The 15,105-nt window shown below is 47.2% G+C and overlaps 1 protein-coding gene across 8 annotated transcripts in view; it reads left to right on the forward strand.

Moving 5' to 3' along the window:
• LPP (LIM domain containing preferred translocation partner in lipoma) overlaps window positions 1–15,105 on the forward strand; it is a 381,390-nt gene that overhangs the window by 22,910 nt on the left and 343,375 nt on the right. The window contains exon 1 of one of the 8 annotated variants that reach the window (XM_072042609.1): window positions 31–52. The exons of the other annotated variants lie outside the window; for them this stretch is intronic. The gene's annotated coding sequence lies outside the window, so the exon portion shown is untranslated. Of the gene's footprint in view, window positions 1–30; window positions 53–15,105 lie in introns of those variants that run through there. 8 annotated transcript variants of the gene reach the window in all.

A 15,105-nucleotide genomic window follows, 5' to 3' on the forward strand; every position in this document is an offset into this window, starting at 1 on the left:
AGCCCAGAGAGCTGGAAGCCGAGCAAGGGAAGGCTTTGAGTAGCACAGAGAGGTGGGTTCACAGAGGAAAAGGCTTTCCTGTGCCTGAGGAGGGATCCCTAGCCTGGGGTTAAAAGTCAGATGGAAATGCTAGGCTGTAAACCAAACGTCTCCTTTAGGGCTGGATGCGATGGGCTCCCCAGGGAGATGGGGTAGAAAGCTGCTGAGCCAGCACTTTGATGCCCAGGAGAGGGATTTCTGTTATTCAAGCCTCCCTACCAAAATCAAATATTTGCAAACGGAGGGAAACTGCTCCTGGAGTGGTTTGCAATGGGCTTCCTGCTGAGCTTTATGCCAGCAGCGTGCAAGTCTGAGCCAGAGCTCTATGTAGGAATGTTTTGGTATTTTTTACATGCCTAAATGCTCAGTTTTTCCCACCTGTCCTGAAGACAGGTACGGAAGAAAACTGTCTTGCCTCTCAGCATGTTTTCAGAGTTAAACCCAGGCTTGGTAGAGCTTTCTGCTCACCCAGCTCAAGGGCTTTTCCGAAGCTCAGCTCCCAACCAGCCACCCCAGCAGCATCGTGCTGCTCTGAGCTGCTGTACCACATCTGCACAGACAGGGCTCACCACTGGCTCAGCTTTGTTTTCCTAATGCCAATTTTTCTAATTATGGACCTGTGGCTATCAGCCAATCAGCTCCATTTTTGAGGCTTGTTATTGGACTTTGGATGTCAGGCTGAATTTTTCCTAACTGTCCATAATAACAGTAATAGCTTGACTTCCACCATGAGACAATTAACCTTCTTAAAGTTAAGTGCCTCAGGCAGTGCCTCAGAAAGATTCCCTCTACAAAACAGACAATTACCTTTACTTAATAACCTTTTGCTTTTTAATCTGATATTAGTGCCAAAGTAAATGTAAAGGGCAGCGCTCTATGTCCCCTCTTAAGTACTTTAAATGCCTGTCCATGAAGGCTAATGAGCTCCCATTTTGCTTAATCTAGATTTGCTGTGGATCTAGCAATGCTCTGCAGTATCTTCTTTTTAAAACAGAAAATCCAGGCTCTGAGGTTATAACACAGTTTTAATTTGAATTGTGAAGGTTTGTGGGAGGGAAGGGGGAAAGAAAACTTAAGATGTTGAGAGAACAATGATGGTGTCCAAACAGCAAAACAAGGCAAAGCGTTTTCAGCATCAGTGTGACTCTGGATGGAGGCTGGGAAGCAGTGTCAGTATCTGTAAAGCAGGAGTTTGTCGCTGGCACTTCACAGGGTTAGTGCCTGCCCTCCTATCGACTTCAGGGAAGACAAGGCTGGGTGGTTTTACAGCTTTCTGTACATCTGTCCATCCAGTGTGCATGTGGTCTGTCAGTCCCTGGCAGTCGGCAGTGCTGCCCTCCCCGGTGGTGGCTGCGGCAGACCTACGGCACAAGCACAACTGCTATGCGGATGTAATCTCTTCATGGGTTGCTGCTCATGATAATTAATATGTACAACATTTGCAACTGTTGAGACATGAAATGCGCTCTCAGGGAAGGAGTTATTGCTCCGCTGACCCTGTGTTTTCCACTTTCAGTGAGAGTTCTCTAATAATATTGAATTTGAGCTTTGGTAAAACCCCGCAAATTTCTGAGATAAATGTAAAGCTGTAGGCACTTCTCTATCAAGTGAGCAAACACCCTTTTTCGAAGAATACTGGGGAAAAAAACAACAGCAAAAACCAGGCTTAAAATCCATGAACAGCAATGCAATGGCTGCTCTTAGCAGATGTCTAATTCCTCCTCTCCTCTTAAATCCATGTGTTTAGATGCAGAGCGTTCTCACCCCGCAGAATGTCAGTTTTATTTGCTTTATTCTGGTGTCCCTGCTAAGTCCGTTGCCTGCTGCTGAACCGACATTTATTCTTTCCTTGTAAGAGCGTTCTGGTTTCATCATCTCAATATAATGAGGTTTATATTATTATATTTTTATTGTAATAGAAGCAGCCTCAGGTCCTAATCAAGATATTGGGCTAATTGCTATGGAAACCTAATTAGTCAGACCATGTCTCAAACTCTGTAAATATTTATACGTGCACTTAACTGTCTGCATGCAAACCATCCCACCCCGGTCATGGGAATGAGGCTCAGCACATGCTTTAGTGCTGATAGGGGTGGGAGTCTCCTTTAAGACAAGGTTTAGCTGTGCTGGAACACGTAGAGAGGAGCACGTAGTGGTAATCAGATTGGGATCGTGTATGTGCAGATTAGGATCGCATCAGATAGGGGTTGGGTTATGGGTTTGAGTTAACAGCTTAACAGAACTTTGGAGCTGCTGCGTGTTTTTAATTATCTTATAGAATAATAATTAAAAAGGTGTGAGTCAGTGTAGCAGACAAACAGGCGTACACAAATACAGGGATGTATGAAGTCTCCCTGGTCAGAATAAGCTAACAGGTGTCCCGAGCCATTTCTTACCATAGGGTTGTAACCATCATTTGAAAAACGTTTTTGACCTCAATTTTAGAACTTGCTTTGCATGCATGAATCAGTTCAGATTTACATGTTTATTGCAGCTGAGAGAAAACTCAGTGTTAGCTTTGGTATAAACACCTTAGACCGCTAAGGTATTAACTTCAGAAGTTGAATATATGGAACTAATCAAAACCCTTTCATAAACAGATTAATGAGGAGACAAAAATGCACAAGTAAAAGCTGCTAGGCTTTGAACAGCCAGATCTTCTGCAGTGCCTTTATTTATTTATTTACTTTAACAAGTATTTTAATTGGTTTCGTTACATGTTGGTTGCGGGAGGAGTGAGGCGGAGTAAACTTGCTGAACACTGAGAGCTGCTGGCAGATAGAAATACAATAATGTCACAGGTGCTCTGCTGAACCCTCCTCTGCATAAAACCTGGGTCCTGGTGGTCTTTTATGTCAATCTTCCTCTGTTCTCTGTGCTTGCTGCACCCTCGCGCACAGCCCTTCAATTGTGCATATGCATTATTTAGCCTCCCAGGTGGGAACAGAGGTAGAGAACAACAGCATTTAATTTAGCTTAGCTGGTACAGTAGCATCCAACCAAGAACAGCAGATTCTCTGCCATAAAAGCTGGCATTCCCCTTCCCAAGGCTTTCTGCCCAAGCACTTTGTCCATTTAACACTGCTTATCGCTAGTAAATAACCTCTCTTTATGCAGAAAGCAGCGAAACGCTCTGAGAAAAACAATTTAAAAAGACCCCAAAAGCAAAATTAAAAGAAACTTCTGGGACCTGCTTTTAAACCCTGCACTTCAAGCAAAAAGGGGATGGAGGGGAGATGGGGCTGTGCTGAGCAAATGTTTCCTGTGCCGCGTGAGTCACTGCAAAGTTCAGCAGCGCAGCCCTGTCAGGGACGCCTCACAGACCTTGCTTGCGATTCAGGACTGTAAATTTCCTTCCTGAGTTTGTTAGCCATGAACAATGTGTGTAAAAAGAATCCACTATAGCTGCTGGTATTATGCAAAAGAACTAATGCATAAACAATCTGCTGCCTTTGGGGGAGCCGTGCAATGTGACACCAGGCGCTACAGAAAGAGCAGCAGCTCTTCCAAACCTTGAGATAAAGAAGGGATCTTAGTGGGGCTGGCTGAAATTTTTCCATTAAACACTCTTCTTTTAACCTGGCTCTTGACTAACCTTATTTTTTTTTTTCCTCCAAAGTTACGTCATTTCTGTACAAAACACCAACTACTTACTGAACCAACCAAACAAGAATCGCCTCTCTCTTCTGCTATCTGCATAATTTCGACCCTGGGAAAATGTCACAGGATGTGCCTCAGCAAAATTTTAGTTCAAAGGCCTCAAGTCCTCAGCACCCTCGAAGGGCTTGGTCCCTCACTCACTGCCCTGAGGCCAGGAAAGGCTCCCCAAAAGAAGGGGAATAATGGTCAGGAGTGGAAGAGCCGCATGGGAAATGAAGTCTGAGCAGGGCTCTGGGAGCAAAATGGGACTAAGCTCTCTGGTGCTCTAGCTCCACAGAGAGCAAGCCCTAATTTCCATTTCTTATCTTTCAAAATTTTCACTGAAAAGACAAATTTTTCCTATAGGAAAACTGTATTCCAATTGGTGCTGAAGTTAAGCTTTAAGCTAAGGAAGTTCCAAGTTTTTGTACTAGCTGAGATCATTCTTCTAAAGCTTGCCCAAAGCTTCAAGAACAAAGAAAAGCCACAGGATCCAGAGAAACTTAATATTTCTCATGTTTGAAAGGTGATTTTGTCTCTATAAAGTGAGCTTCTCTTTATACGTCAGAAAGGAGAGTAGCAGAAGTGACAACGAAGCATGCAGCTATTTTTTGATTTGCAGCTCACTGTGAAGAGGTGTTTTCACCCTCTCCCCCTTCTCCCTTTAGGAAGAAGTGTTAAATTAGCAATGAAAACAGCACATTAACTGACAGGTACTGCAAATAATCTAATCATGAGACAGCATTAAATAAAACAAATTCAGCATGTGGTGGACATTGGGGTTATTTTCTTTAGCAATTACATAGCAGTAAAGCTCTCCTTAGATATTTAATGGGTCATAGCTAAATAACTTTTAAAGCACATTTCAGCATTGCTGGTAAATGAGAAGGATCTAGTATTTCATTCTCACTGCGAAGTTTTACAATCGATTATGGCACATCCCAAGCTAAGCTACTTTGGTAGGCATCTGGCAGTGCCTAGCACCAAATGCCGCAAAGGAGAGCTTGTCTAGGCATAAAAGGAAAAGAGATGGGAGGTAATGCTGGGCATCTTGAGCAAAAAGCCTTACTCAGCCAGGGTCTAAAAGTGACTTTTTTATGTTTATTTTTAACTAACTGTGAACTTCTGCAATAAGTACAGAGTGCTACTTGGCTCCTTAAATAGCTGCGATGACGAGCTGGCGCTCGCTTCTGTTACTATGTGAATTTATGGAGCTGTTGTCACACGCTTTGTTAGAGGAAATATATGGTGGTTCTGTCATAGAGACCGGACACCTATAATTCTCATTTTCTTTGCCTGCTCATAAATCCCTGCTGCTGAGCCACACCATTATTGTGCCGGGCTTGTTGCTGCGGTCCCCAGGGCTGGAGCGGGGCTCTGGTGAGCAGGGGAAGCGCTGCGTCACCAGTGCTGCAGCAGCCGGGGTGAGACGTGGCACGGGGCTCCCAGCAGCCTGCCCTACAAAGGATATTCATGTGTGCATCCATCTGCTTTGGGGGCATGCAGCTCGTGGGTGGATGGGGAAGGCAAGGGGTGACTTGGAAATGCCACTGGCTTGTGCAGGTTTTGGATAACTTCATGGGTTTTGGTGCCTGAGGGGTGTGAGCAAAGAGGGAAAGGCTTAGAGGCTAAGCAGAGAGACAAGCTTTATGTCTCCATTCCTTTGCCTTTCTTCCTTGACTCTCTGCTCAGGTCATCACACCAGCTACACGGGACTTGGCTGTACTTCATCTGTGTGCGTAAAGCCTTGCCTTGCCCTGCAGGCCTCCAACAAAAGAAGCGCTCGCTCTTTTGTTGCGCAGACATCTGCAGTCTGGTTGGGCTCAGGATAGGCTTGATTGTGCTGGCTGCCCTCTCCGAGCCGTGCCTTTGCTGCTGCTTTGTGTCTGACGCCGGAGCCGCTCTTCGCACCGTGGTTGCTGCTGCCCTTCATGCACCGGCTTTGCTCTCACAGTCAGTCCCTTTTCTTTGCTCCTCTGGCCTCCAAGCCCCTTTCATCTCGCCTTTACGCAGGCTGCAGCCAGCCTTCTTTCATCTTCTCTCTGCTGGTGGAAATGCCCATCATCTGAACTGCTCCATGAGGAGCCCTGTGGCAGCAGGGCATGGGGCTGCGGGCGCTCGCCGAGCCGCTGCTGTGTGACCTCAGGGAAGTCAGCGCTCTCCCCTGTGCCTCCGTTTCTCTTTCTGGCTTTCATCTGCCTTTTTTGCTTGGGCTGGAGGCTGCTGAGTGTGACCAGCCTGATGGTACTGTGACAATCCAGCCTCAGCTGTAATGCAGATTGTCACCGTGTCCCTGCTTTGCCCCTTGTCTGCGCAGGCCGCAGTCCGGCCTGCTTCTTGTGGCCGCTGCTTGGAGATAAATGAGCCCCTCATGGGGAAGGGCTGACTTCAGTGGCCTCTCCTGCACCTTCGTGGAAACAGCAAAGACAAAAATGTGGCTGTTTATTCCAGCATGGGGCTCGCTGCTCCAGGGGTCTGGGCCCCACCTTGGAGACAAGGGGGTGAGCAGTGGCTGCACCCCCCCGTGCCTCTGCCAGCAGCCTGGGGGCCACCAGGAGCAGCAGCAGCACTGGGGTGCTCCTGGGTGGACTCTTCTTCCTCCAACTTCCCTACCAGGTTTCTGTGACTCGTCCTGACAGCTCGTAGTTCTCAGGGATGGTGCTCAATCTGCTATATCCTTTTACCAGTGGTCTGTTTGTTACCATGAGGTCTCTTAGGACCGAACCCCTGCAGCAGCCATGCACTGAGATGCCACGCAGCTTTGTTAGGCGCTGAGTGTCCCCTCACCCCTGGTATGGAGCACCCCAAGGGGCTCAGGATGTCCCCTATCCGTGCTGTAAGCGTGGCACAGGCAGAGAGGATGGAGACATGGAGTCTCTCTTCTCATTCTCCTACACCGTGTGTCAGCCTGCCTCATTGGAGAGCAGTCTATTGATCAGGATACATTGCCAATTGCTTCCCGGAGAAGCAAGCAGAGGCTGAAGCACACTTTGTGCCTCTGATGCACGCGTTCTTCCCTGGGGCAGCGCGCTTTTCCTCCCGCTCCACCATCAGAACAAGAGGGAAGGGCACACGCCAGCCCAAGGCTATCGCTGTGTTATAAAAGGCAGTGACGGAGATGGGCAGTGAAAGACACTGACTGGCGGAGCTTAATCCCCGCTCTGCCCCGTTTTGACAGTGAAATTACACGTTTTGATAACGAAAGCTTCCACCTGGAGAGCTCGATGAAAAGCACAGGGAGGTGTTGGTTCTAGACAGGAATTTGCTCTGCTATTCTGCTCCTCTGGAGCTTTCATAAGCAGGTTTCTTTGCTACCACAACAGAAAGAACACCTCTTTCATAATGAATTGCCTTCAACTACCATGAGCCAAGCTTAGTGTTTTTTTTTTTTTTTTTTTTTTTTTTTTAAATGTGGGAGCATAGAAAATTAAATCTCTGTTGGATTTTTTTAAGCAATTATTTTAAGCACTGTGAATAAACAAGGAGTGCCTGACAAACACCTGTTATTTTTCCCATCGTGAGTTTGGCTGCTGCTGAATAGTCAGAAATGCTGCTCTTTATAGGATCAAGTGTGTTTATCTGGCAGAGAAGAATAGGGTTTGTTTTCACTGTGGAATAATGCACTGGCTGCCGCATGAAGTGCAGCACCGGCTTTTATCAGATAGGAGGCATGTGCTCTGCTGGCTTCCTCCTGGTGGCTAGCAGGCCGGAGGGACTCGGTTGCTGCCATTTCATGACCCGTTTCTCAGTATTTCTGGGCCCACTGGGAATGTGGAGTTGAGCTGGAGTGCAGGAGTTGGTTCAGATCCAGCTCTCAGCCTTCTTCTGAAGAAACCAGAGGGTGCTGAGCCCAATTTCTGAACTTCAGGTTGCTCTCAAGTGAGGGCTCTCTCAAAGTCCACGTTCCCAAAATACAGAGAAGCAGTTTATAGCAACAAGCATTGCAAAGAGTTGGGCTCGAAACAGCTCTGGGAGGTTCCTGTCATCAGCTGCTTCCTCCTCACCCCTTCTCCCTGGGGGCTGCGGGCTGGCAGCACCATGGAAACAGGGTGAATGGGGTCCTGCTTGTGTGGCAGCCTCCAGTGCGCTGGAAGAGCAATGCAGGAGACCCAGGGCAGAGGGATTACAGCAGCAGTCGGCTGACTGAGCTGACCTGATTGAGCTGACACTTCCTTCTTTTGCAGCCTTAACCTTTGCTGGAGGTTGTCGCCTCCTCTCACCCGTCCTCCCTCTGGCTGGGAGGATGCTACAGAGCAGCCGAGCGGGAGCCCTGTGCACAGGGCACAACCTCAGGGAGGGGGAAGAAGAGGTGGCAGATGAAATAGGGCACGAGGGCGGACAGCAGCTGGTTTGTAGCAAGGACTTGGTGTTGCAGGTCAGGCTTGAGGTGACCTGGCCAGCAATTGTTCCCCAGAGATGGTTGAAATCCTCTGTCCTCCTTTCCTCCTGTAGCAACCAACCACCAGTGCTATTTTTTTTAAGTGCACTTCTCAAGACAGCAAGGCTATTTAACGAGATAAGACAAGCACCCCATTAGCCCCTAGCAGGGTTGATTTTAGCAGGGGCACTTGCAGGGCTCCCTTATAGCCAGCAAGTGTTCTGCCTCCTGGGCTTTGCTGGTTGTTGGTGCAGTGAAATATTTTTCCTAAATTTTCTTACTACTTAAGATTTCCCCATAAACCACAGCACGTTTTGAAGCTCAGTTAAAGCCCAGAAAGAGACTGCAAGAGGAAGGTGATGAGACACGGGGATCAGCTCACTGCTGTTGGTGCTTTTGTGCGTGAGCAGTTCAGAAGTTCATGTGGCTGGATTTCCCCTTTTCCTACTGCTCTGTGTAACTGGTTCTGCACTGGACCTGTGCTGTGGCACTACAGGTGCCTTGACAAGGACGTGATGCATGGGGAGGAGAAGAGGAAGATGGCACGTGGGACAGAACAGAAGTTTGCACACCAGACATGCTGGTTTAGCTAAGCACTGCAAGCAAAGTTGCTCAAGGTCCAAAGAGCAGAGAGGGGAGCAAAGAAATCGCAAGAATTTACTCCTGCTGCTGCTCTTTCCAAGTCTCTCGTTGTGAGTATGTAGGCAGCGAGTCTGCATTGCTCATTCTGAGCTCCTGCATGGTGAATGGGGACAGCAGGGATTTTTGCCAGCTGCTGGCTAGTGGCAGAAAGGATGTTTTTAGTGGTTAAGGAGTAAGACAGGTAGCAGAGACCAGCCTTCCATCCTGGGCGTTGTTACCAGTAAACTGTGTGTGAACAAATCCCTCAGGCCAAAATTTTCATTGCCCTGCCCTTGTGAAAATCAGGCCACATAAGTTGCGTAAATATGGGTGTAGGTACCTAGCAGTAGGCAGCCAGGTTGGAACATTTTGGCTTTAATCCCTGTACCTGAGTTACCTCATTTATAAAATAGGGATAATTCTCTGCTACCTCGAGGGATGCTCTGAAGCACAACTCTATTGATGCTGGTAGAACATGTCCCAGCTCGCTGGATAGCTATTATTCTATACTTGACAGAAATTGGATATGGCAGAGCTGAACAAGTGCTCTTGGTGTAGTTTTCCCTGTTGCCACTGGACAGCCTTTGAGTCACAGTTTTCCCCTCTAGTGAGACAGAGCAGACTGCGTGCTCCGTGTTGCAGCCTTAAAGAAACCGAATGTTGCTAACAGCTCTGCCCCTGCTTGTCACTGCTCCGGGTACTCTGGCAACAGGACATGCATCTTGTCCCCTGGCAAGGGCGATAAGACTTGCCAGGACACTGTGGAGGGTGACTTTGGAAGCTCACTGTTATGAACAAATTGTGGTTGTGCCTTCTCAAGTTCGTGCGGTTTGCATGCACGTAGGGTGAAACCAGCATCTCTTCTGTGGAGGCCAGCTCCATTCAGAAGCCAATTAAAAGAGCAAATTAATTCAGAATAGTTCTGGGTTTGGAGACGACTCTTCTGGGATAAAAGGGTCTCTTCTCTTAGCATGAGCTAAGCAGAGGAACAGGTAACAGGAACATGATAACAGGAAGCATTCCCACCAATTTTTCATATAGACAATCTCTTGATTCATACCATGATTTCCACAACATTTTTCAGAGTCAATAGCAAGATGCTCTTTCCACGTGCTCCATCTTCTCTTCTGCCAGCACCATAGAAGATGGCTGCGTCATTTTATGCTACAAAACATATTTTCATATTTCAAAAACTCTAATGCAACAAGATGCTTAATTGCACAATGCTGGCAGAACAAATAGTTCAAAATCTTGTGTTTAAAGTCACTTCTTGATTTAAATCATAGGACGCGGATGATAAGACTTGCTAATTGAAAAGTGACTGTCTGCTTGGTTTTCATCTTCTGTCCTGTTGGAAACTAAAGAGTAGAGGCAATCCTGAGAGGTGTGTATTATCCTAGGATTCCCTTGCTGGCCTCATCCTCAAGGTGAGGTGATTTGTGTTTGGTTGCCTATCTTCAGTTACAGCTGCTCTATCTTCTGAGTCTCAGCCCTCACAATAATGACAAATGAACCTCTGTGCCCACCTTTGCACCCAGCCGGTTTCATATCAGGTAGTTTCACTGCCCACACGTTGGTTAGATAAAAGAAGAGTCTTCGTCTCTTTTGCAATCCTCTTACCTCCTCAGAAACCTTCTGCAATCCGCATTGTCTTGAACAAAGGGTGAGCTAAAATATGAGTGGGACACTTCATTATAACCTCTGGCTGCGCAATGAGTCACACCTGTGATTTTGAAATGCAAAATAATAAATTAAGAGGGCAGTAGTGAGATAGAGCTGACAAACTGATAATAAAAATACTGGGCAACTTGTCAACTTCAGCTGAGTAACCAAAGAAAGGCACTTTCTGCCAAGCACAGGCAAATGAAAGGCTCTCTTTGCTGCGCTGTTGTCATGTTGAGGCCAACGGCAATGTCCATAGATCAATAAAATGTAAACACTGGCTATATTTTCTAGAGCCAACTTCTCTTTTTGTCCTCCTGGAGAAGGAAGGTTGGCATCTAGGAGAATGAAGTAAGTAGTGAGAGATGGGAGTCTTTGCTTTGCCGTGTATTTGCGCCAACTGAAAAATCTCTGACTTCATTTACCTAAACGTAGAATACTTTTTAAATGGGGCTAGAAAAGTTTAACTACAGTTAACCTGGTTCTCAGAGGGAATGCACTGATAAATATTCTTTTTTTTTTTTTTTTTTTTAATTATCATACACTTCCTTCACACTAGCCATTAAACTCTTTTCTTAGCTTGCTTCATTTGCTTGGTGGTACAAGCACGAGTTGTCACCAACTTGTCTTCTTTTCTGGGTGTTTATATGAAAAGGCTTTCGCTACCAGGAAGGCAGGCTCCTCTGTTGTTCTGGGCAAAGAGCTCACTCTCTTCCTCTACAAGGAGGAATGCTCTCGGTGTTTCTTTGGAGAAAGGTGGGGCTGCAGCTGTGCAAGTGAGATGCGCAGGTGGAGGTCTGGCATGATCCAGTATCATCATCAGGACAAAAACATCCCCAAACAGAAAACTTCTCAATCGAGTAAAATCTTTACTGCAATCACATACAAATAAATAAGTAATCTCAGCAGCAAGGTGGGAAAGCTCCTACGGTGTTTGCAATCACAATTTCAATCTCATTTCTGGTTTAAGACTGCAATCTGCAGACTTCTTTCCTTTTGTTTTGGTCACTGTGGTGTTGGGGAATGGATATTTTGGCATGAGACAGAGCTGATGCATTGCTTGTAACTGGGCAAAGGATGGGGTATTTTATTTCTTGGGTGCAGGAGCTCTTGGTTTTTGAGCACTGCTGACACAAAGCACTGGAGTTTTCTCCCACCAATATAACTGCACACTCGGTTTCATGAAGTGACATCTTGGCTGAGCCTGAGTATACTACAATGTCTGAAAAAACAACATTTCCAGGCAATGACAGCAGTGAGTGAAAGGCCAAGGATCCCTTTGGTCCAGCTGTGAGCTGCAGGATGGCTTGTGGCAGTGGATGGGTGATTTCCCTGTGTGTACAAGCACCTCTGATCCAACCAGCACCATTCCACTTGTCATATTTCTGTCTTCAGTTTCAGAGTTTGTCAGCTGTTGGCTTGCCAGGTACTGGATACTGTAATGACAAAGACAGATCTAGATTGCGTCTAGCTGGCAAGGGGAGCATGCCATTTTTAGCAGGAAGTATATCTTTTTATATTACAGCAAGATAATATAGGTATTACGAGTAGATCAGCACTGCTTTGAGGGATTTGAGGCCGTGGGGCAGTCTGTAGCCCAGTGTCATTCACAACCTCATGTTGATGTTACATCCTCTGATAGTCCATCCGTGTCCATGCTTTGTCAAAGCAGCTTGCAGCAGCTGAATCTGGCACTTAGCAAGGAAAAAGCTTGAGCCATATTCTCGCCATACGGTGGCAATGGAAAGGTGAGCAGGGTAAAGGGTGGTTTCTACACCTGAGAGTTGTGAACACTACCTGGATGATCACCCCCACCTCCATAAACATGTATTTGGGCTTAGCAAAGTAGGACCTAGAAAAGCCCATCAGACACCTTCCTGTAGAGCACAACCCCTCAGAAAGTATCATGGCTACTATTGCAACCTGTTATCTTTAACTCCTTGGTCTGAATGATACCTTTTGCAACCAGGAGTATCCACCAGCATGTCCGACAAGACTTGAATTCATACTTTTAGCTACGCCATGGGACTTCTCTGTTTCTCTGCAGCTGCTGCTGGCTAGGGAGCACATAGAGAAAGCAAGATGCTGCCTTCTATCACCAAGGTCAGCATGTTCGTATTATTCAGTAGCTGGTGGCAGCCCCTGGAGGCTGGACATGGTTCTCACTGCAGCACCGGGGACTGAACATGGAAAGCACCTGGCTGCTGTGGCAACACGGGCTGCAAACAAATAGAGACTTGGCTGGGAGTTGCCGCCACAATCCGGTACGGCGTGCAGAGGTCTGATCTACAAAGCAAGCACCTCCTATTTCTAAGGAAAACTCAAGTTGTCCCTGCACGGTTTTGTTTCCAGTGCAGTTACACCCAGTCGAGTGCCAGTTCGGGATGGTTTGCTGGGCATGATGCAACGTTCTCATCCTGGGATCAGACTAGTCTTAACCCAGGATTTTATGCAAATCCAAGGCTGGAGGAAGCTAGAGCATGGAATAAGAGAAAATCCCCGTGATCAAGGTTGCTGATAAAAGCAACCGCCTTCAGCCGGTGAGCAGCACCGCCCACAGACGGGCTTCGGGCTGGGCAGAGGCTCAGGAGGCTGATGACAGTCCGGCATGGTGTGTGCCTGTCGCCTGCGAGCATAACAGGATGTTGTCCCAGCCCACGCACAGGATAGCTCCCTCTGAGACAAGCAGCAGGCCCTGCCAAAAACGTGGACAGATGCAAACATACATTAAACACCGTGCGCAGGGAGTCCTGGGGCAGCCGTGCTAATCTTTTAGCTCCACGGGCCGCGTCGAGTGGCCAAGTGTAGGCACAGCACAACCCCCCATCCTCCTGGGCTTGCTAGATGTGCCCTGTTCAGTGCATTATGTCTGCTTGCTGCTGTGGACAATACTTGGGAACGAAAAGGTCTCTGTGGTGGCTGTGTCTCCTAGCTGCTTGCAGACAATGGTCAAAGAGCATTTATTGTGGAGTCACACAGAATCACAGAATTGTAGAGATTGGGAAGGGACCTCAAGAGATCATCAGGTCCAACCCGCCGAGTCCCTTGAGTGAGAGGGCACCTACCCCAGTTATCCCGGTTATTAGGAATGGAAGCACGTCCCACAGTTTGTTTCATGCCAGCTGAGCTGATGCTTTCAGATGGCAGCATTTTGTCTCCCCTGCACTTGATGCACAGGGTGCAAGTAGAAGTAGAAAGCACTGCAACTGCAGAAACAACTACCAGCCATCGCAGTCCTTCACCATTTCTCTTCCTCGCCTTCCCCAGTGTGCTGCAGAGGTTTGACAGCTGCTCAGCAGTGCCAGCCACAGTCCTACCTGCGCAAGGCTCTTGGTATCTGGTAGCAATGTGACTAACACGGAATTGCAGGTCCTGTCATTTGTAATTCCCAAGAAACTTTCTCCCGGAGGGAGTCACGGCGCAGGGTTGCAATGGCAAGTATTTTGCCCAATTAAGCAAGTGAGCAGCGCTATGTTGCTGGTTGACATTTAGAGCAGAGCGGAGCAAGACAGATTGGAGGAAGATGTTGAAACCTTGTTTATGTTGGCAGTGGATGGGGTTGCGAAAAAGCCCTAAGAGAAAGTAACAAACAAAGGGTGTGTCTTGAAAGGAGGCTGAGTTCAGAAACCTTTGCACAATGTGTAGGCAACACGTGCAAAAGCCAGGTGATTCAGAGCTGCCTTTCCTACGCTCTTGTGACCTAAATCCCCCAACAAAAGGGACTAGTATGTGCAAATACGACGAGAAGCACCTGGCCTCTGACTGGGATCAGGTATTTGGAACTGGTGCTTCCAGGAAGAGCTCTTACTCTGACTGTGGTATTACAGAACTGCACAGCTCGGTGCGCCATGGTGCATTTTTAGACTCGTGTTTAAGCCTCAGGGATTGTCTAAGATCAGACTCAGGGCTAGTGGCCCAGTATTTTAATCTGTGCGTGGCTGGGTTTCTTCTAGCATAAAGCTACTCTTCACGTCGCCTCTTGGAAGTGGACTCTTGCAAGAGTTTTTAGATTCTTTCAATGTTTTGGTCAAAATAGGGAACAGCTTTTGTTGGCTGAGGGAGCAGAGGTTTGCTATGCTGCACTGAGTTTGATGCTGTAAGAAAACTTCTCTCAGCTCCAGGCCTCTAGCAGAGCTGTGCAGGCAGAATCAGTCCTACCAGTCACTTCAGGGAAAATGTTCTTTGCAACTTCTTTTGGAGCTCCAAGAGTTTAGTGCAGGCATTTTTTGGTCCTTCATTTCAACCCATGATATTTATTACCCTTCTACCTGCTGTGTGAGCTCCCCTGTAGCACAGTGCTGTGTCATTTTATGTCCCACCCATGAAAGTTTTCTAAGCCCATGTTATTTCCTGGGAGGAGTGTTTGTGAAATGACCACGAGTATTTAAATCCCCCCGGGGACCTTTGGATAAGTCGGTCACAGCTTTCTCCCTCTTCGGTCAGCCTTTCTCCCAGCTTGCATGACCAAGATGAGATCGCACAGCGATGCTGACTCAACGCTACAGAAAGGGGTTGCGTCATGAGGCACTGATGAGGTGAGATGATGCAGTGGTGTCATGAGGGTGGAATCTGCATATTCTGCTGGAATTAACAGACAAACGCCAAGCTGAGCTCCTCTGTCATCTCCTGTGTTCTTAGATCTTTTTGCCATCTTATTTGTGATTCAACCTTTTGAGGCAACCTGGGATTTGTCTGTTTTTTTCCACGACTGAATCATGTTCTCATCCGCACATTATTCTTTGCCTGAGTTTCCACAATCGGTGTCT

Source organism: Anas platyrhynchos, chromosome 9 (genome assembly GCF_047663525.1).
Source record: "Anas platyrhynchos isolate ZD024472 breed Pekin duck chromosome 9, IASCAAS_PekinDuck_T2T, whole genome shotgun sequence".
Lineage (NCBI taxonomy): Eukaryota > Metazoa > Chordata > Aves > Anseriformes > Anatidae > Anas > Anas platyrhynchos.